The sequence below is a fragment of the Microplitis mediator genome, chromosome 11 (genome assembly GCF_029852145.1).
Source record: "Microplitis mediator isolate UGA2020A chromosome 11, iyMicMedi2.1, whole genome shotgun sequence".
Taxonomy (NCBI): Eukaryota; Metazoa; Arthropoda; class Insecta; order Hymenoptera; family Braconidae; genus Microplitis; species Microplitis mediator.
In genome coordinates, this window is record NC_079979.1 from 9,724,314 (window position 1) to 9,746,705 (window position 22,392).

Genomic DNA, 22,392 nt, shown 5'->3' on the forward strand with positions numbered 1-22,392 from the left:
GTCAATAAAATATTTAGAATTGTAACCACATTACTAATGACGTCAGATGAATGATAGTGCATAATTAATTCAACCAATGTACGTTTCGGCTACAATAAAACCAAATTCAAAATTTATTTACAATAACTCCGTAGACGTTTCGAAAACAATTGTCAAATTCGAATAATTATTACTTAAGAAAGAAAAATAAAAATAAAATTAGTTTTTACATACAGCTTATGCATGTATTACAATTATAAAGTATTCATTCAGTAGAGAAGTAATTAAAAATTTAATTAACACAATTAAGATGCTTCATTTCAAATTAAAACATAATATTTATAAAAATTCACTGTTGATACTGAATGTAATTATTCAGGTGTAATAATAACGCGAAATCACAAAAATATTCACGATACGCCATATGACAATTTTATAGTACCACTTTTAGAAAATTATTTTCTTGCGGAATAACGTCGTATTTTTGCAGTATTTTTGAAGTAAATCCGTCTCAAGTTTATTAAGACCGCAGCGGCGCTTATAAGAATATTTTTAATCAAATATCACGAACATTTTCGTAATAAGTTATATAAAAAATTATAAAGTCACACAATATCGCGTATATTTGCATGTAAGCATGTGATAATTTCATTGAGTCCGTAGCAACACTTAAAAAAAAAAACGTTATTAAGTCTAATGCACAACATATTTGATTATCAAAAAAACAGATTTCTGCCGACAGCTAGAAAGCCTCTTGCGCGTGGATTGGAATGTAAAATGGATTAGAATAATCTTACTGATTAAGATCTAGTGGAGTAATTAATCCTTTGCTTAATAATACACGCTCACTGTACACATATTTCACTGCATATTTTGAAGTAACACACTGATCAGTTCACTAAAAATTAACCTTCAATTTTGTTCGGCAGTAGCAATTAATCTGTCATGCGGCACCGTTCGATTTTTATAAAATATTAGTCCGTAGCAAAAATTTTCACTTTAACTTTGAAAATTGTACACTAATGCAAAAAATTAAAGGAGCAGAAAAATTTTATAAATTTTTCAGTGATTTTTGGAAGGCTGTAACTTGGTGAAAAATAATCATATCGAAATTGAAAAAAAATTTTACAGCTTGAAATCTCTAGTTTTGGTGCATTTTTTTCAAAAATTTTTGAAAGCTGCGGTTATTGCGCGAACATAAGAAATACCGCGAGACAAAAAATTTCTAAATTTTTTTTTTTTTTCCGAAGAGCCCACGGACCGCGGAAAAATTCTTTCAACTAAACGAATGCATAGCTCGTTTAGCAAATTTATTCAGCTTCAATTTGGTTTTTTTTTAACCTCGTACACAGGAAAAAAAAAATCTTGACTCAAGGAAATTTTTCTTCAACCAAGAAATTTTTCAGCGAGTGGAATGAAAACCGGAAATTTCTTGAACGAAGTGAAATAATTTCTTGAATTTTAAATCTTCAATTAAGAAAAAAAGTTCTTAAGCCAATACATATTTCATACTTGGTCCAATAATAGAATTACATGTTTTAAAATCTTGCAGTTTTTAGTTTAATAATAATTTTTCTTAATCTGAGTATGTTACTTACTTAAACCAAGAAATAATAATATTTAGTTCGAGCTAGTTATACACTTAATTAAAAAACTATGATGTTTTGAAACAATAACCGGTACGAACTCGAACTAAAAATAAAGGGAGTTGATTTAAGAAATTTAAACTCTTGGTTTGAGTATAGTGTAGTTTCTCTGACCAATCACACGAAAAATCTCAAACCAAGATTCCTAGAGTCTCAAGCCAAGAAAGTTTTCTCTTGGATTCTCACTCATAGGTGCTCCCTCCTTCGCACCCGAAGGAATGAATACTCCCCACTCTCTCTCTTTCTCACACTAGCGCAGCAAATGGATTTTGAGTCCACCTTTTTATTTTAAATAAATTAAAAATTAAATAACCAAATTATATTATTATAATAAATTAATTGATTAATGTAATTACATAATATTGAATAATTTCTCAATTTTTTTTGTAATTAAATTTGTTTTTTTTTTTTTTAACTTTTTTATTTTTATGTCGAAATTCATTTATGAATGATTCATACAATCCGTTCAGTATTTTGGTAAAATGTCAGAACTAACATTTTTCTAAATTATTGGCGATAACATTTGTTATATTAATTCTGGATTTAGGATTTAAAAATGTGACTGACCATAAGCCAAGTGTGGCTCAGTATATGTGGGCAAAGTAAACATAGCCTAACAAAGGCTGGGAGGGCTTAGTTGGTAAAGCTCTCGCGTGACGCCGAATCGATCTGAGTTCGATTCCTTGGTTAAGCGATAATTGTTTTTTCTCAATTTGTTTTAAATGTTTAACTTATTGCGAAACTAGCCTATCCCTTACAAATGCTTCTGATGCAGTATTTATTTGCTTCACAGCATTGTTTGTAATATTTAAAAAAAAAAAAATTGTTCAATAAAAAAATGAAACAAAAAATAAAATTTTTTAGCTCGATAAATTTATTTGCTTAATTAAAGAAATTAATTTCTTGGCTGAAAATTTTTTTTTGTTTGCGGTAAATAAAAAAATTCTTGGCCCAAGAAAGTTTGTTCTTGGTTTAAAACATTATTTTTCATGGTTCAAAAACTTTTTCGTTTCAGCTCAAGATATTTTTTCTTGACTTAAAAACATAACAATTTTCAGCCAAAAAAAAAATTTGTTGAATTGAAAAAAAAATCTTCTCGATCCAAAAAAAAAATTTTTGGGACCAAGAAAGTTTTTTCTTGGTTTAAAAAATTTATGTTTTAGAAATAATTTCTTGATCCAATAGTGTAATCATAATAATAGTGTAATCATAATCAAAATGAAAAAATTTTTTTTTTCGACTTTTCTCAAATTTTCGCGTTGGTGACTCAGCAAATGCAAAGAAATGACAAAAAAAAATAAAAAATTTCCAAAAAATGTCAAAAAAAATCGAAAAAAAAAAAAATTGAAGCTTTTTTTTTGTGTTCTAAATTTTTTTTTTGACATTTTTTGGAAATTTTTTATTTTTTTTTGTCATTTCTTTGCATTTGCTGAGTCACCAACGCGAAAATTTGAGAAAAGTCGAAAAAAAAAATTTTTTCATTTTGATTATGATTACACAATTAAAGGAACAAAACTTGCTCCTTTACTTGTTTAGCTAAACTTTGATCGATGATTCCCAAAAAACGGTTTGATAGATCAATTAAAAAATTTACAGGGGTCTTGGGGTTACATTAAGCTAAATAAGTCCCTGGCAACATTATTTTTTTCATCGATATTTGCAGAGTAGCGGTTGATTTACTAAAAAACCAAGAAAGTCATTTTTTATACTTACTTCTAATGGATGTTAAAAATAAAAAAAAAATTTTTTTCCAAAAAATGATGACAGGGTCTTGTAGAGAATTCATTCAAGTTTTCAACGCCACCTTTTAACTTTCTGTGCGATCATTGATACCTGAAATATCGATGATCAGAGCCAAAAGGATCATTTCCTGTTTGAAGGCTGATATCTCTGCGACAAATTGTCCTACGAGATTAAAAAAAAACCAAATTGAAGCTGAATAAATTTGCTAAACGAGCTATGCATTCGTTTAGTTGAAAGAATTTTTCCGCGGTCCGTGGGCTCTTCGGAAAAAAAAAAAAAATTTAGTAATTCTTTGTCTCGCGGTATTTCTTATGTTTGCGCAATAACCGCAGCTTTAAAAAAATTAAAAAACAAATGCACAAAAACTAGAGATTTCAAGCTGTAAAATGATTTTTTTTAAATTTCGATATGATTATTTTTCACCAAGTTACAGCCTTCCAAAAATCACTGAAAAATTTATAAAATTTTTCTGCTCCTTTAATTTTTTGCATTAGTGTAGTTCAGCGGAATTTCCTTTACTTTGAACCCTTTTCCTAGAGGGAGAGAGAGCTTTCAACATCCTGGTCACAGTACCACTGTTACATACTGGAAAATCCAGGCATACGAAAAATTACCAGGTTGGTGGCGTTAGGGTGTCAATCGACCCCAGGTGCACCCGTTGCTGAGCTATCTCTAATTTTTATGTATTTTGTAGGGTTTGAGAATTAAAATAAAACATTTTAATTATAAGAATGTGAATATATTTTAAATATTAAAAATTTGATTGGAGCCAGTGGGTCTTCGGACGTACGTCCGGGGCCTAAGATGTTCATCGGCTGACTGGTTGCTCTAGATTTTCATCCAGACTACAATGAAATATAAAAATTAATTATTGCGACGTTGCATCTCAGGTTACTCTGGTGAACACCATCGTGGCCCGAGTCTCATGCATCGTCATGAGTTTGGACTATTCGCGAGCCACGGCGATTCTCTTATCGCAAGAGATTTCCGTTACATTGTTGGCGGTGAAAAGAAATAATTTCGCCAACAAAGTAACGATTGAGTAATTTATTTATGATTCTAAGAAGTGTCGAACCGTTTATTCGCCCACCGCGGCGGATAAATAATTCGAGACTTCAAAAAAAAAATTTCTAAAATTTTTACTTAAATGTAATTAAAGCCAGAACGTAACACCTGCCAAGATGGTGTAATCAACACCCTCGAATACCGTGCTAAATTACGACAGATGCAGCTACCCGACACTTCGTGTAGGGTGCGAAAACAACATCCAGAGACGCTCATGCATCTCTTGTCAGCATGTCCTGTGCTGGCAAGAAGTGCATACATTCAACGTCACAACACTGCTCTGCGAGTACTTTATTACCACCTTAGACATACGCACTGTATCGACAAAACACCAGTGCTGCCTTATCTGCCAGAAGATATTCCGCAAGTTGTTGAGAATGACCGTTGCCGTATTTATTGGAGCGTGCCGTTTGCAACAACTCGGAAAATAGATCACAACAAACCTGATATTGTGCTCTTCGATAAAACCACTCGAGACATTTATGTCATCGAGTTCTCAGAACCTGCTGAGTATAACATTACGGTTGAAGAAGAGCACAAACACGAGATATATCAGGATCTCCAGTTCGAAATTGGCAAACTTCACCCAGGTTACCGTGTCAAACTTGTCGTACTCATTGTTGGCGTCCTAGGAGGGATGAAGCAGCCGTTTGTGTCTGCACTGGCTAGAATACCAACTTGTTCAGCGCAAGTTGAGTTTCTGGCATCGCGGATTCAAAATGCTGTTATTCTCGGGTCCCTCCGTCTCTTAAGGCAAAGAAACTTGGCCTGCTGCGCATGCTGATCATCTTATTGATGAAGCATCGCAGCAGTTACGATTTGGCGCTCAGCTGAGGCCCTCGGTAGAGTCGGACTACCGGGGATCACCTCCTGAGCATTTCACTAAAAATAAATAATAATAATCATAATAATCTTCAAATTTACTTCAACTTGTTTATCACTATGATCATTATTGTCACTACTATTATCGCTATTAATATTTATACTATCATTTTTAGTGTAATCCAATTGACATTTGCCATTAACTTCAAAGTTTGGTACTATAATTAAGAAAAATTATTTGAAATGATTCAAAACAATTCGAAATAATTTACAAATGATTTTAATCGACTAATTCATAGGTATACACTTAACATGGATTAAATTACTTTTCTTATTCAGGGGCATGATTGAGGCTCAATAATCTGAGGTTCCTAGAGATTAGAATTGTTTACCCTGATTAAAAATATCCATTGAAAAGGATTGAAAATTATTTTAATTCTTTTCAATCCCACGGAGGTTTTGGAAAGTATTGAATGGAATTGAAATTTTTATCATTTGAATACTTTCTAATTTTCAAAATGGAATTCAAAAGTAGTGAAACGAATTGAATCTTTCATCATTTCAATACTTTTTAATATGGAATTATTTTGGTATTGAGAAGGATTCAGAAAGATTCAAAAATTTCAATCCATTTGAATTTTTTTCAATCCTACACTCCATCCGGAATATGGAACTACTTTAGTAGTGAGAAGGATTCAGAAAGATCAAAAAATTTCAATTCATTTGAATTCTTCTCAATCCTGCACTCGATCCAAAATATCGGACTATTTTAGTATTGAGAAGGATTCATAAAGATTCAATAATTTCAATTCATTTGAATTTTTTTCAATCCCATACGTGACTCTAAAATTCGAAACTTTTGTGGTGTTGGAAAGTATTCAGAAAGATTAAAAATATCAATTCATTTGAATCTTTTCCGATTTCTCGGAAGTTTAGAAATTCTTATATAATTTTGGGATCGAAATGTATTAATTCTATGTCCAAATGAAAACCTTGGGGTATAGAAAGTATTCAGAAGGCTTCAATTCTCATCTTTTTCAATATTTTGCAATGAATGTTTTTAATCAGGGTATTGGAATATTTAAGAATTTTCGTAAACGTCCATTTTTTTGACTTGTAGATAATTCTTTAAATGTTTTTCTAAAGGACAATTTTTATCAAACACTCTTTGCACGTATATCTATTTTGTAGGTTAGACTAAACTAAACATAAAATATATGAATACAAACGTCAGCTGATAGATTTAGGTTATGATCAAGTGTTAACAAAAAGATATCATTTTGGCCTCATAAGGACATCTACAGAAGTTATCATAAAGTTATCTTTTAGGTCTCGATGAACCGATGTCCGTAAAAAGTTGTCCAAAAGATAACATTTGTCTGGCCTCTAAAAGATATCTTTTTTCAGATAACATAATGATGCCTTACTGACATGGATGCCGAACGGGATTTTATTGATTCAAACGATCGCATTCCTTTATTCTATAATGTTAATTTCTTTTAATGAGCATTTCGATTTTTTGATTGAAGTAATAAATTTTTTACAGTGAGAAACAACATTTATTAAATCAAGGGATTAAAATTATTTATAACTAACTAATTCTACTGTTGAATCAATCTTTAAAGATTTATTGAGTCATTAATATTTTTTCTTTGTTTAAGATTTAAAATCCAACGAAATTTTTTACTTCCCCAAAGACAATCTCAATTTTCGTTCCATATCCTGTAAAATTCCTTGGCTCAAGATAAATTTCAAGCCAAATAATTTTTTTCTCTGGTCAAATTCGTTCGAATCATTTTAAGTCTTTTCCCTGTTTAGAAAATCTCATGGAATCCATTAGATTCTCATAAATTCCTATAGAAATTTGTTAAGAATTAATGAGTTCTATGAGAAGTGCTATAGTTAAGTATAGGGCCTTATACATACAGCTATAAGAATCTATCGGATTTTTTAAGCAGGGTTAAAGATACTGGAAATTCACTTATTATTTTACAATTCAGAACGGTTAAGTAGCATTCGATCCGACAAATTTTTTTGAATCGTTTTAAATCCACGGGTGGAATAATAAATCGAGACTATTTCCTCATTAAATTTAGTTTAAAATGACTCAAGAATTCAAATCATTTTAAATCACCCAAGAGTCCAGAAATTGCCATATTATTTCTTAATTCAATTCAATTTGAAATGATTCTGGAGTTTGAATGATTTTAAATAATTTTCAATAAGCCGTGGAACCAGAAATAGAATAGTATTTCTCAATTCAATTTAATTTAAAATGATTCGAGAGTTTGAATCATTTCAAATAATTTTAAATCAGCCGTGGAACCAGAAATAGAATATCATTTTTCAATTCAATTCAATTTAAAACGATTCGAGAGTTTGAATTATTTCAAATAATTTAAAATCGGCCGAGGAACCAGATATTGTGGTATTATTTCTAAATTTATTTTAATTTAAAATGATTTGAGAGTTTGAATTATTTCAAATAATTTGAAATCAGCCGTGGACCAGAAATTGTCATATTATTTGTCAATTCAATTCTATTTAAAATGATTTGAGAGTTTGAATTATTTAAAATAATTCTGAATTGTCCGAGAGACCAGAAATTTCAATAATATTTTCTAAGTTGTTTTAAGTATAATGATTCGAGCGTTCGAATTATTTCAAATAATTCTGAATTGTCCGAGAGACCAGAAATTGCAATATTATTTTCTAAATTGGTTTAATTTGAAATATTCAAGCGTTCAAATTATTTCAAATAATTCTGAATTGTCCGAGAGACCAGAAATCGCAATATTGTGTTCTAATTTGATTTGATTTGAAATGATTCGAGCGTTCAAATTATTTAAAATAATCTCAGATTAGAAAATGATATTTCGTTATTTTTTAATTCAATATGATTTCAAATGATTCAATCCAACATTTATACTCGGAAGCAAAATAATTCAGACAATTTTAAATGATTTAAAATAATTAAGAGTTACGTAATCTCAAAACATTCAAAATTAGATTTCTTAATCAGGGATGAATAATTCCTGGGAGGATGATTCCAGGGATAAAATTATATTTCAACGGTGACAATTGTTGTATTCACCCAAGATACTACAGATGTTTCTATTACCGTGGAATCATAGTGAAACCACGGTAAGACTGACATTCTTCAAAAGTAAGCGAAAATTACCGTGGCAGTAAATTGAAAGTGACAATTGATTAAAATTCAATGTTTGTTGAATTTTCGACTGTAAAATAGTATAATTTTGTCCCGAAATGCAATAAATATAAGTATCAACTCATTAATACATATCCTTCAGTAAAAGAAGTGATCTAAAGTGATTAGAAAAAAAATTTTCAATACTAATTAATACTTTTGAATACTTTTAAATCGCCCTTCTTATGGGCATTTAACATTAGTAGTAGGGACAGGATCCTGCGAGACATATCTAGCCCCCACCCTGCGGCCCTTGGCGCCAGGGTTTCTCCGTCCGGGTGGTGGGACCGAGGGAATTCCCTAGTGGTGGGGATGTTACTGAAACATGAATAGTGAAAAATGATTTTTGCGTGATAATAATAGAATCTCAACGAGTTGTAAGAATGAAACTACTAATAATTAATAATGATAGATAATAATAATGCTAATAATTAATAATAATAATAATAATAATAATAATGGTAGATAATAATAATGCTAATAATTAATAATAAACGGTAATGATAATAAGAATAATAATAATAATAATAGTGATAATATTTAAAGTTGAGGTGATTAAATGAGAAGATAAGGTATAATTTTTTTTAAATTTTTATTAATCAATTTTCTTCATACTCTCAAGCATACTTATAAAAACATTTTTTCCAAAATCTTATTTTAGAAAATTCTAATTTTACGATTTACTTATAAATTTTTTTAAAATATGGTGTCGTCACCATCCATAGCATAATTATTATGATAATAATGTATAGTAGACCACTGCGTTTGCTGTAGGTCTATTTATTTTATAACTTCTTGAACTAATTCTTCGTGAAAATGAATTAACTTCCAGAAAAATGGAAATCCTTGGTCGCTGATAGTGGCATCCATCGTTATAAATTTTCCGTTATATTGGTACAACTCGATCTTTTCTTTCGAACTACTCTCTCTTTATTTTAAGTTAAAGACTTGAATTTAAGTTAAAAATACTTAATTTTACCTTAAAATAAAGCGAGAGGTGATCGAAAGAAACGATATTTTTTTAATTATTTTTTTTTTATTAATGTAATCAGTAATAACTATTTACAAATTTTTTTTACTTTCATTCAAAAACTGTTTTTATTATTTTTTTTTTATCTTTCTTGACTTTTTGAATTTTTTTATTCCTGCGGGTATATTTCCTCTTCTTTTTCTTTCCCTCTTCTCCACTGCACTCTGGTTCAGCAGAAACGCTTTTAGCTCTGCGTTTTTGGGCCTTGGTCGGAGGTGGTGATAAAGAACCTAGAAAACAAACAATTTTTTTATAATTTGTTTTTTTTTTCACAAATTTATTACAATAAAAATTTAATTAATTACCGAAGAAGTGCGAAATTGATGGATCGCTGTTGATTGAATTTGCCAGCAGCTCCTCTTTTAGTAGATTTCATAAAAATCTAACTATTGTATTTGTCCTCATGATGGAATTTTCGAAAAATTTTGCTACCTCTAAACTCAGCTCGATGAGCTGAGTCAGGAAATACATTCAGTTCAAAAGTTTATATATATATATATATATTGAACTGTTCATCATACAGAAGAAGTCATAAAGACAGTTTTGTAGAAAATCGAATGTACTACAAAATTACCATTTAACTATTTTTTCTATAGTCAATATTTTAATTGTTATAAGTGAATAATTTAAATAATGAGATTTCGAGAGCTCATAACTATTGATCTGTTCATCATACAAAAAAGGTCTTAATAGCAATTTTGTAGAGAATCGAATGTACTACAAAATTACTATTTAACTTTTTTATCTACAACCAACAGTTTAATTTTCAGATGTAAAAATAACGAATTTCCGTAAAATTCGCATATTTATTGCTCAAGAAGGTTCACTGATTAATAATGTCAAAAAAAAAAAAATCTTCACAGTTTGCAGCCATAAATAATGCAAAAAAATAGTTTTCCCATGTTATTTAAATGGAAAATCTTTGTAATCGATGATGGAGCTTTTAAAATTAATATTAAGGGCTAAAATTTTAACTGAATTTTTTTTTTAGGGCTGACAAATTTTTCGTGAGAGAGTCAAAAAAAAAATTATCGATTTTTTTTGGCACACCCTTATATACACCTTTAAACTCTACTCCCTTAATGTTTTCAACGTCGACCAGGAGCTCCTTGATTTTGTCCAGGTTTTCAATTTCTTCCGCAGCTGCTATCATTTCAAACTCTTCCATAGCAGCTATCATATCTTCATCAAATTCGTCATTTAGTGATGGATGTATGAAACCGCTATCAACAACTGGGTATATTGGACACATTTTTTTTGTTTTTTGTTTTAAAGCTCACAATTGTAAGTATAAAATGTACTGACCACTTTTCTATTCTACTTGGTTTTGTACCAGGGACTCTTCCTTTTCATCCCTTCTCCATTTTCAGTCCTGTAGTAGTCACAACATTCCACCCCCCTTACACAGACTTTTTTTTATGACTTTAAAATTTTAAACCAGTGTGTGTTACGAACCCGGCATCCTTCATCGCTTACGCATGTATATATATATGTGGGTACACATATGTATAAATGAATAAAAATAAATATACACAATTAGGATTATATACATTTGTTAAAATCGGATAAATTTCAACCAAATGAGTATTTAAATAATTGGAAAATAATTTATATATTTTAAATGGAATGAAATATATATTTGAAACTAACGTTTAAATATATATTCCAAATTAAATTAAATATATATAAATTACTGACCAATATACGATTTATACATTTAAACGTTAAATAATAAATATTAGACTGTGCCAAATGAAATCGATATTTTTTTTTTTTTTCGGTCCCATACGAAAATTAGGTTGTCTCACTAAAAAAAAAAATCCTGAAAAAATTTCCGCTCGATATGTCTATTTTTCAGTTAGCGCTCGCGTAAATAAGAATTTTCGAATAAAATTGGTTTTTAACCCAACTTAATATTTTACAACTCATTAAATATATCTGATTAAAAAATGGCCAAGGTGCCATGTTGTAGGGAATTTAATTCTCTACAAAAGGAACTTTTGATCGAATGAAAAACATCAGCCAATTTTTTTCTGCAGCCATTTGATCCTAATTTTTTTTCAAAATTTACATTTATATTTACTATTAAACGCTTAGAAAACTATGTTGCTATGTATGAAACTTATTGAATTCAATTTCTCTAGGAACCTTTATGATCCCAAGGTATAGTTTTTATACTTAAAGTAATAAAACTAACATTAAACTATTGATATTAACGATATTTCTAACAAGACTTTTTCTTCGTTTTGACATTTTTGCATCTTTCTAGTAATTTTTATCTGCATTAGAATATCGTCCATAATTGTAATTTTGAAATTCTCATACTGCTTATCAAAAATTATGACTTTATTGATAAAAATATACATTGTTTATAATAATAAAATACCCATAAAAATTCAATTAAAGAAAAAATTGATGTTCTAATGTGCAGAAAATTTTCTTTCAATTCTGTTACGAGTTTTTAAGAGTTTATGATATGTCAGGAGACCCTATTGCGAATATAAATTGTACTTGCTTCAAACTAATTAATTAATTAGTTAATTAATCAATAAATTGATAAATTAAATAATTTCTACTACAAGTTGTTGCTGCCCATTGTAGGCAACTTTCAGATTGTTTCCAATAGGTTCTCTTGACAAATCATAATCTCTTAAAAACTAGTAACAGAATCGATAAAAACTTTTCGGCACAATTAGAACATCACTTTTTCCTTTATTTAAATTTTTATAAGTATTTTTTATGATAAACAATGTATATTTTTATCAATAAAGTAATAATTTTTGATCAGCAGTATGAGAATCTCAAAATCACAATTACGAACGATATTCTAATGCAAAAAAAAATTACTAGAAAGATTGAATGCAAAAAATGTCAAAACGAAGAAAAAGTCTTGTTAGAAATATCGTTAATATCAATAGTTTAATGTTAGTTTTATTACTTTAAGTATGAAAACTATTCCTTGGGATCATAAAGGTTCCTAGAGAAATTGAATTCAATAAGTTTCATACATAGCAACATAGTTTTCTAAGCGTTTAATAGTAAATATAAATGTAAATTTTGAAAAAAAATTAGGATCAAATGGCTGCAGAAAAAAATTGGCTGATGTTTTTCATTCGATCAAAAGTTCCTTTTGTAGAGAATTAAATTCCCTACAAAATGGCACCTTGGCCATTTTTTAATCAGTTATATTTAATGAGTTGTAAAATATTAAGTTGGGTTAAAAAACAATTTTATAAGAAAATTCTTATTTACGCGAGCGCTAACTGAAAAATTGACATATCGAGCTGAAATTTTTTCAGGATTCTTTTTAACTTCCCGCTAAGAAAATTGTAAATTTTCAAAAATTCGGGAAGTTATTGGTTTCGGTCCGATTTACGAAAATCGAATTTCCATCAGATGTCGACGTTTCGAGGTCCTAGGAAGCTATCCTGACTAATTTCACGATGATGTCCGAGTGTATGTATGTGTGTACGTACGTACGTACGTACGTACGTACGTACGTATGTACGTACGTACGTATGTATGTGTGTAAATATTCATAACTCTTGAACGGATGAACCGATTTTGATCGTTGAGGTGTCATTCGACGCGGCTTGTTAATGTCTTGAGGCCGTGAAAATTTGAACTTAATCGGTAGGGTGCGTTCAGAGATATTTCGAAAATAAAATTTTTTCAAAAATGTTTTATTTGGATAACTTTTAATTTGCTCGATGGATTGATTCCAAAATCTAATCAGCTCTAAAACTCTATAAGCCGCGTCGAATGCCACCTCAACCATCAAAATCGGGTCATTCGTTCAAGAGAAACCGTTGACGAAAGAATTCAAAAAAAAATTTTTTTTTGGTTTTTTCGAAATTTCTCAAAAACGACTCGATAAATCGATTTCAAAATTTGATCAGCTTTAGAACTTGATAAAACACGTCGATTGCCGCCTCAACCATCAAAATCGGTTAATTCGTTCCCGAGATATCGTGGGAGAAAGAAATGCTAAAAAATGGTTTTTTACAAAACAATGGCATACAAAAGTATTTGCGAGCTCGAAGAGCTCGAAAATGTATTCACATTAATGTTTTCGAGCTCGTTGAGCTCGAAAACAGCGGGAAGTTTTGGGGCTGGCCCGCAGGGTCAACTGACAGACCGATTTTTTTTAGTGAGACAACCTACTTTTCGTATGGGACCGAAAAAAAAAAATATCGATTTCATTTGGCACAGTCTGATAAATATATATGTATACATATTTATATAAAGTTCGAAATAATTAAAGTTATGATAAATCAATAGTAAATAAATAAATATTCATATGAATAAATAAGTACACCATCTTGTAAGAAAGAGAGCATACGAGTAGGCGAAACATTACATATGAGTGGGCGCGAATACCGTGCTGTAACCTGAGTACCGGGCGGAGTAAAACAATAGAGGAAGGCCCAGATTTACTTGATGAAAACACCCGCAGTAAGAGTAAACGACCAACTTACTCCTGTTGCTATCCTAATACATTAAATCAAGAAAAGACTGTTCAGAGGGCTATAATACCCCCAAAATTAATAGCAAAATTATCGAAAACATTAAATTCAATAATAATTTCATTTTTACAAATTTTTACCTATGCATTTTGGAAAATAACTATCATTATATTATATATTAATGCAATAAATTAAACTGCCGATGGCAGTACTTCTTATTTTATTTAAAAAAATAAAAATTGCTGATATGATATATCAGATTTATTTAAATAAACAAAGATTCAGAGAAAACCTGGATCATCGATAAAATTTCTGATGAATAAACAATAACTATGGGAGAGTGTTTCTGCGTCTTTTCTCATAGCCTCTACCATAGGGTCCATCTAATATTACAAAGTTGAAAAAAGTCACTGCATCCGCTAATGACGGAGAGTCAGAAAAATTCATCAGTACGCGATGTAATTTCGTTACCGTCTGGCGTAATCCCGTTCTCGTCGGGTGTGACCCCGTTTTGTTTTTTTTCATTATTTGAAGTTTTCAAGAACAGTATTCGGATGTGATCCCGCTTTGCGTCCAATCAAGAATTACATATATTCAAGCTCAAGAAGTTTTATCAATTTCCAAGGATATTTCATTCATTCAATTCTCAAGAATATTTCAATTCCGTCATTCATTCAATTTTCAAGGATATTTCATTTTTTACAACTACAAATTTTAATTCAAGAATCTCAGTAAATTTAAACTCATCCCCTGCGTTAAAATTAAAAGGGTGCAGTGATTTTCATTTATTTGTGCAGTGAAATTTATGGGCAATTAAAATAATTTAATTAAAATTTCCTAGTGGAAACATATAAAATCCAGTGATATTAAATCAAGTTTGTGAAGTTTAATTTTTAGAATTTCTTTTAAAACCACAACAAAAAGGTAATGATCTGTTTATGAGCGTGTTCTCTTTCCGACTGACAATTAGAATAACAATTTATTTAACTTTAATTGAGTGATGAATGAGTGATTCAAATGACAAAATATTATTTTATGAATTCAAATAATGATTTTAACTTAATTAATTAATAAATTTTAATCTAAATAATTAATTTTGAGTGTGAATTTAAAATATATTACAAAATATTATTTTATGAATTTGAAGAATAATTATAATTTTTGAATTAGAAAACAATACTATTTCCAATAATAATTTAAATATTAATCTAAATAATTAATTTTGAATGTGAATTTAAAATATATTACAAAATGTTATTTTATGAATATGAAGAATAATTTTTATTTGTGAACTATAAAACAATACTATTTTCAATCGTAATTTAAATATTAATCTAAATAATTAATTTTAGTTTGTGAACTTGAAATATATGACGAAATATTACTTTATGAATTTAAATAATAATTTCAATTTGTGTTTAAGATACGTTACAAAAATATTATTTTGTGCATCTTAATAATAATCTTAATTTGTGAATTATGAAATAACACTATTTTCAATAATCAATTAAATAATAATCTAAATAATTAAGTCTAGTTTGTGAAATTAACTACATTACAAAATATTATTTTACGAATTTGAATAACAAATTTAAGCTATGAATTATGAAATAATAATCAATCGTAGTTTGCGAATTTGAATACATTATAAAATATTATTTTATGAATCTAATTTAATTTGTGAAGTATGAAAAATTAATATTTTCAATAGTATTGCAAACATCAAATAAATAATTTGTGAATTCTAAAATATTACGAATCTAAATAAAACTTTCAAGTTGTGAACCATAAATAACGATTTTGGATTTAAAATAGTATGATTATTTAAATAATAATATTAATTTGTTAATTTAGAATATTTATATTAAGTAAATCGTAAAATAAGAATTTTCTGAAATAAGATTTAAAAAAACAATTTTTTTTATAAGTATGCTTGAGAGGATGAAGAAAATTGATTAATAAAAATTTTAAAAAAAATTATACCTTATCTTCTCATTTAATCACCTCAACTTTGAATATTATTAGTATTATTGTTATTATTATTATTATTATTATTATTATTATTTCTTTTTTAAGTAAATGCTCAGGGGGTTATCCCCGGTAGTCCGACTCTACCGAGGGCCTCAGCTGAGCGCCAAATCGTTACTGCTGCGATGCTTCATCAACAAGATGATCAGCATGCGCAGCAGGCCAAGTTTCGTTGCCTAAGTAGACGGAGGGATCCAAGAATTACAGCCTTTTGCATCCTCGATGCCAGAAGCTCAACTTGCGCTAAACAAGTTGGTATTCTAGCCAATGCAGATACAAAAGACTGTTTCATCCCTCCAAGGAGGCCAACAATGAGGACGACAAGTTTGACACGGTAGCCGGGGTAAAGTTTGCCAATTTCAAACAGGAGATCCTGATATATCTCGCGTTTGTGCTCTTCTTTGACCGTAATGTTATATTCAGCTGGAGCTGAAAACTCAATGACATAAATGTCACGAGTGGTTTTATCGAAGAGCACAATATCAGGTTTGTTGTGATCTATTTTCCGCGTTGTTGCGAATGGCACGTTCCAATAAATACGGCAACGGTCATTCTCAACAACTTGCGGAATATCTCCTGGCAGATAAGGCAGCACTGGTGTTTTATCGATACCGTGCGTATGTCTAAGGTGGTAATAAAGTACTCGCAGAGCAGCATTGTGACGCTGGATGTATGCACCTTTTGCCAGCACAGGACATGCTGACAAGAGATGCATAAGCGTCTCTGGATGTTGCTTACATACCCTACACGATGTGTCGGGTAGCTGCATCTGGAGTACTTTCGCACGGTATTCGAGGGTACTGATTACACCGTCTTGACAGGCAAAAATATATCCTTCGGTCTCGGACATCAGGCCAGCTGACTTAAGGAAGGAAAACGTCAGCTGGGTGGACAAGCCATGGTCACGCACGTGTTTGAAGAACACGCTGTGCATGGACTTGTCCATGTGTGTACTGAGCAGTTTTTGCTGCTCAGCATTCCTGACGACACTCTTAAATTCCTCCTCAGGGAGTTCAATAAGAGGGTTTACTCTTCCGAGACCGAGGGATTTTGCCGCGTACTTTGCTGCCTTATATAAGAACGCTCCCTTCTGCAGATTCTCATGACTATTAACAATCTGCATAAGGAAGTCGTCCTCATCTGCAGTGAAATTGACAACTTCGTATGTTTAACCCAAAACCAAACGATCATGTAGACACTCCAAGCTCTGTAGACCTCTCCCTCCGATGTGCCGGGAAAGGTATAATCTGGTGACTGAGGACTTAGGGTGCATGCTCCGATTGATGTTCATGACTTTGCGTGTCTTGATATCGAGATCTCTAAGCTCTTTTCGGGTCCATTTAAGGACACCGAAAGAGTAGAGTAGTACTGGGACAGCAAGCATGTTAGTTGCAGAGACTTTGTTTTTCCCGGAAAGTTCTGATGACCAGATTTTCCGGAGTCTCTGCCCATATTCGCTGCAGAGAGTCGTTTTGATTTTCGAGACGCTCCTATCGACTAACTCGATATCTTCGCGCAAATCAGAGCACTTACCCCTCACCAGATTAATGACCGCGCACTTGTCCAACCCAAAAGCCATGCCGACATCCCGTGTATACTCCCCTACGATATTCAAGGCTGTCTGAAGGTGTTCCTCATCAGGAGCATATACCTTCAGATCATCCATGTAGAGTAAGTGGGTGATCGAATATTTCCGATCAGTTGGTGGGCCCACTGAGTATCCACGGGTACGGCGTAGCGCAACAGATATCGGCAGCAGTGAGATGCAAAACAGCAGAGGGCTTAGGGAATCTCCCTGGAAGACACCTCGCTTGTACTGTACAACTTCAGTCACACGTTTGTCGATGCCACATGATATGTGGAACCGTGTTCGCCAAAGTTGCATCGTACGCTGTATGCATCCCACTGTATCACGATTGACCCCAAGGCATTTGAGCAAAAAGAGAATGAGCTCGTGAGATGTTGAATCAAATGCCTTACGGTAGTCAATCCAGGCCATTGACAGGTTGCGCTGATAGTAGACCGCGTCTTGAATGACACAACGATCTACTAACAGATTCTCTTTACAACCTGACAGACCTCTTTTACTGCCACGCTGTTCGTATATCTGCTGCCATACAGGATCTATCTCCTGTAAAATGCGACTGTTCAAGATTTTGGTGAAAATCTTATAAACCGCATTCAAACAGGTGATAGGCCTGTAGTTCTTTGGGTCGGACAAGTCACCTTTCTTAGGGATGAGCACGGTTCGCCCTTCTACAAGCCAGCACGGAATAGGTTCGTTGCCTCTGATAAACGCTGTAAATATCCGGGCCAGATGGCTGTGAGTAGAAGTAAGTTTCTTCCACCAAAATAAGTTAATGCCATCCGGACCCGGAGCAGCCCAGTTCTTACCATTATTCAGAGCCAAACGAACTTCTTCCACGCTGACTTCAGGGCTCTCTTCATCAGCATTGTCGTTTCGGTGGCGGCGACAAAATGCCTCGAAGTCGTTGAGAGCTGGAGTGTCACGATTCACGTCTGGTTGATCACCATACAACTCGGACCAGAAAGCTTCTACTCGCTCGATAGATGGGGGATCGCCAGAAATAGATGTCTTAGGTGTCAGAAAGCGTGAAGGACTTAACCGAAACAAAGAGTTATCGGTCAGCCGCTTCAGCTTTTTCTCTAGTGACTTTTTAGCAGTCACCAGAGCCCGCAACCTGTTAAGGGAACCTTCTTTGATGTTAAGAAGATTCTCCTTATTCAGTGTGTAATGTTGATATCGTAGTCCAGCCGCAATACGGCGGACTTTAGGCGTAAACGCTTTACGAGCATTTACGTACTCAATCACACACTGAATGCGGGAGACATGTTTCCGGAGATCATCAATCTTCAGTAAAAGCTGCCCAATGCGACCTCTCATCTTAGCCTCAGGAGAAGAAGTATTATTTCTTGCCGAAGGTAAGAGTGAGGAAGCAGCATCATAAACAGCTTGATTGATGGTGAGTAGAGTAGAATCCTCCTGAATCCGAGTCGATAGCTCGTGGTTTTCCGTGTCAAGTTGGTCTTGGGGGTAGTGTGTCTTTTTAGAGACACATACTTGTCGTCTTTCAAAATCATTGTCGGCGTCTTCGGAAGAACGGCGTCTCTCCTGATGAAGCTGTGCTGGAAATGACAGACGGTGAGATAGCCGTCTGTTATTTAACAGTGATCTTCGTGTTCGCCGGAGATGAGAGGCATAATCACGCAGATGTTGTTGTGAAAAATGGCTATGGTTACGGTGCATATCGCTCCAGAGAGCGTGCATCGTAGCCATATAACTTTTCCGCTACGGTTTACTGTTATTATAGCACATCAGGAGATCGGCTCGTAATTCCTCCGTCCACCTAAATGCAGTCCGTTGTCCGCCAAGGTCGTGATCTTCGTATTGATACGATGAATCTAATCTAACAAGTCAATAAACAAGACCAGTAAAGCCGAGATTCCTTTAACAACAAATGAAAAAAACCCTGGTCGTTTCAGTAAAATCACATAAAATAAAATAATACTAGGCTATATAAATTATATAAAATTTTTCCAAAATAGGACAGCAAATTTGAAATCCTTGCTTTGACATCATCATATAAAAAATTCTTCGTCAAACAAATTATGATCTTTTTAACTTCCCGCTAAGAAAATTGTAAATTTTCTAAAATTCGGGAAGTTATTGGTTTCGGTCCGATTTACGAAAATCGAATTTTCATCAGATGTCGACGTTTTGAGGTCCTAGGAAGCTATTCTGACTAATTTCAAGATGATGTCCGAGTGTATGTATGTATGTATGTACGTACGTACGTACGTACGTATGTAATACCTGGATCTTTTGAACGGATGAACCGATTTTGAACTCTAAGGTGTCATTCGACGCGGCTTGTCAATACCTTGAAGCCCAAAGAAAATTGAGCTTGATCGGTAGGGCTCGTTCAGAGATATTCCAAAAATAAAGTTTTTTTAAAAACGTTTTTTTTGGATAAGTTTTAATGTGCTCGATGGATTGATTCCAAAATGGACTGGGCTCTAGAGCTTTATAAGCCGCGTCGAATGCCGCCTCAACCATCAAAATCGCTTCATTCGTTCAAACGAAACCGTTGTCGAAAGAATTATAATATTTATTTTTTTTCAGTTTTTTTGAAAAATCTCAAAATCGACTTGATAAATCAATTTCGAAATTTGGTCAGCTTTAGACCTTGAGAAAACGCGTCGATTGCCACCTCAACTGTCTCAATCGGTTTATTCGTTTGAGAGATATCGTTGGAGAAAAAATGGTAAAAAACGTTTGTTTTCGAAAACAACAGCACACAAACGTATTTTCGAGCTCGAAAATGTATTCACAATAATGATTTCAAGGTTCGTGAGCTCGAAAACAGCTGGAAGTTTTGGAGCTGGCCGCAGGGTCAACTGACAGACCGATTTTTTTTTTTCAATTTTTCATTCCATTTTTTCTCCAAAAAATTTTTTTAATTTTTAATTTTTATATTTTTTTTCAAAATTAACATCATTTAAACGGTCTAAAGTATAATATACTTGCATCAACTTTACTGATGAGCCCAGCAAGTACACTTATCCGAAAAATTAATGGAACAAGAAAATTTTATAAATTTTTTAGTGATTTTTGGAAGGCTGTATTTTCGTGAAAAATGATCGCATAGAAAAAAATAAAGAAGCAAATGAAAGCTTGAAATCTCTAGTTTGAAGATCTTCCAGCAAAATATTTTTTTGAGTCACGGTTTTTGCGGAACCATAAGAAAAAAGTCGAGACAAAATTTTTCTAAATTTGTTGGTTTTGTTTTTTAGGTCTACGGGGCCGGGAAAAATTTTTTTAAAAAAACGAATTCATGGCTCGTTTAGGAAATTTATTCAGCTACAATTTGCTTTTTTTTGTTTCTCTGTACGACAGTTTGCTGCTGAGATATCAGCCTTTAAATGAAAAAGGAGCCTTTTGTCTTTGATTATTGATATCTCAGCAAGTAATGGTCACACAGTAATTTAAAGGGCAGTTAAATAAACTTGAAGAAATTCCCTACAAACTCCATTTTCGATTTTTTCAAAAAAAAAATTTTTTTTACATCCTTGATATCCATTTGTAAAACCCACAAAAAATGGCCATTTTCTGGTTTTTTAGTCAACTCATCGCTACTCTACAAATATTGATAAAAAAAATAATGTTGCCAGGTGATTTTACAGCTTAATGTACCCGAAAAAACCCTGGAAATTTTCAGATTGATCCATTGAACCGTTTGTCCAGTCCGATTGCTCAAAGTTTTGCAAAACAATTAAAGGAACAAGTTTTGTTCCTTAAATTGTGTAATCATTACCAAAATGAAAAAATTGATTTTTTTCGGATTTTCTTCCATTCTTGCGTTAGTTATTCAGTAAATGTAAGGTAAAGAGGAAAAAAAAAAAATTTTTTTCCGAAAAACGAAAAAAAAAAATAACCCCCTGAATGAAACGTAAAAAAAAAAAACGTAAAAAAATTCGTGTTTGGTCTCGTTTTTTGAAAATTTGTTTTTTTCCTCTTCACCTTACATTTACTGAATAACTAACGCAAAAATGAAAGAAAATCAAAAAAAAATTCATTTTATCATTTTGGTAATGATTACACAAATTAAGGAACAAAACTTGTTCCTTTAATTGTTTTGTAAAACTTTGAGCAATCGGTCCGGACAAACGGTTCAATGGATCAATCTGAAAATTTCCAGGGTTTTTTCGGGTACATTAAGCTGTAAAATCACCTGGCAACATTATTTTTTTTATCAATATTTGTAGAGTAGCGATGAGTTGACTAAAAAACCAGAAAATGGCCATTTTTTGTGGGTTTTACAAATGGATATCAAGGATGTAAAAAAAATTTTTTTTTTGAAAAAATCGAAAATGGAGTTTGTAGGGAATTTCTTCAAGTTTATTTAACTGCCCTTTAAATTACTGTGTGACCATTACTTGCTGAGATATCAATAATCAAAGACAAAAGGCTCCTTTTTCATTTAAAGGCTGATATCTCAGCAGCAAATTGTTGTACAGAGAAACAAAAAAAAGCAAATTGTAGCTGAATAAATTTCCTTAACGAGCCATGAATTCGTTTTTTTTTTTAATTTTTCCCGGCCCCGTAGACCTAAAAAACAAAACCAACAAATTTAGAAAAATTTTGTCTCGACTTTTTTCTTATGATTCCGCAAAAACCGTGAAAAAAAATATTTTGCTGGAAGATCTTTAAACCAGAGATTTCAAGCTTCAATTTGTTTTTTTAATTTTTTCTATGCGATCATTTTTCACGAAAATACAGCCTTCCAAAAATCACTAAAAAATTTATAAAATTTTCTTGTTCCATTAATTTTTCGGATAAGTGTATATTCGGGGCAAAACCGTTTATTGAAACATAGTAAATTC

The 22,392-nt window shown here is 32.0% G+C and overlaps 1 protein-coding gene across 4 annotated transcripts in view; it reads right to left on the reverse strand.

Annotated features, from left to right (window-relative positions):
* The window catches only part of LOC130677078 (uncharacterized), a 123,148-nt gene that overhangs the window by 45,531 nt on the left and 55,225 nt on the right, over positions 1-22,392 (reverse strand). Inside the window, exon 2 of one of the 4 annotated variants that reach the window (XM_057483666.1) lies at positions 8,631-8,781. The exons of 2 other annotated variants lie outside the window; for them this stretch is intronic. The gene's annotated coding sequence lies outside the window, so the exon portion shown is untranslated. Of the gene's footprint in view, positions 1-3,338; positions 3,516-8,630; positions 8,782-22,392 lie in introns of those variants that run through there. One more of the 4 variants, XM_057483667.1, reaches the window with a different exon arrangement.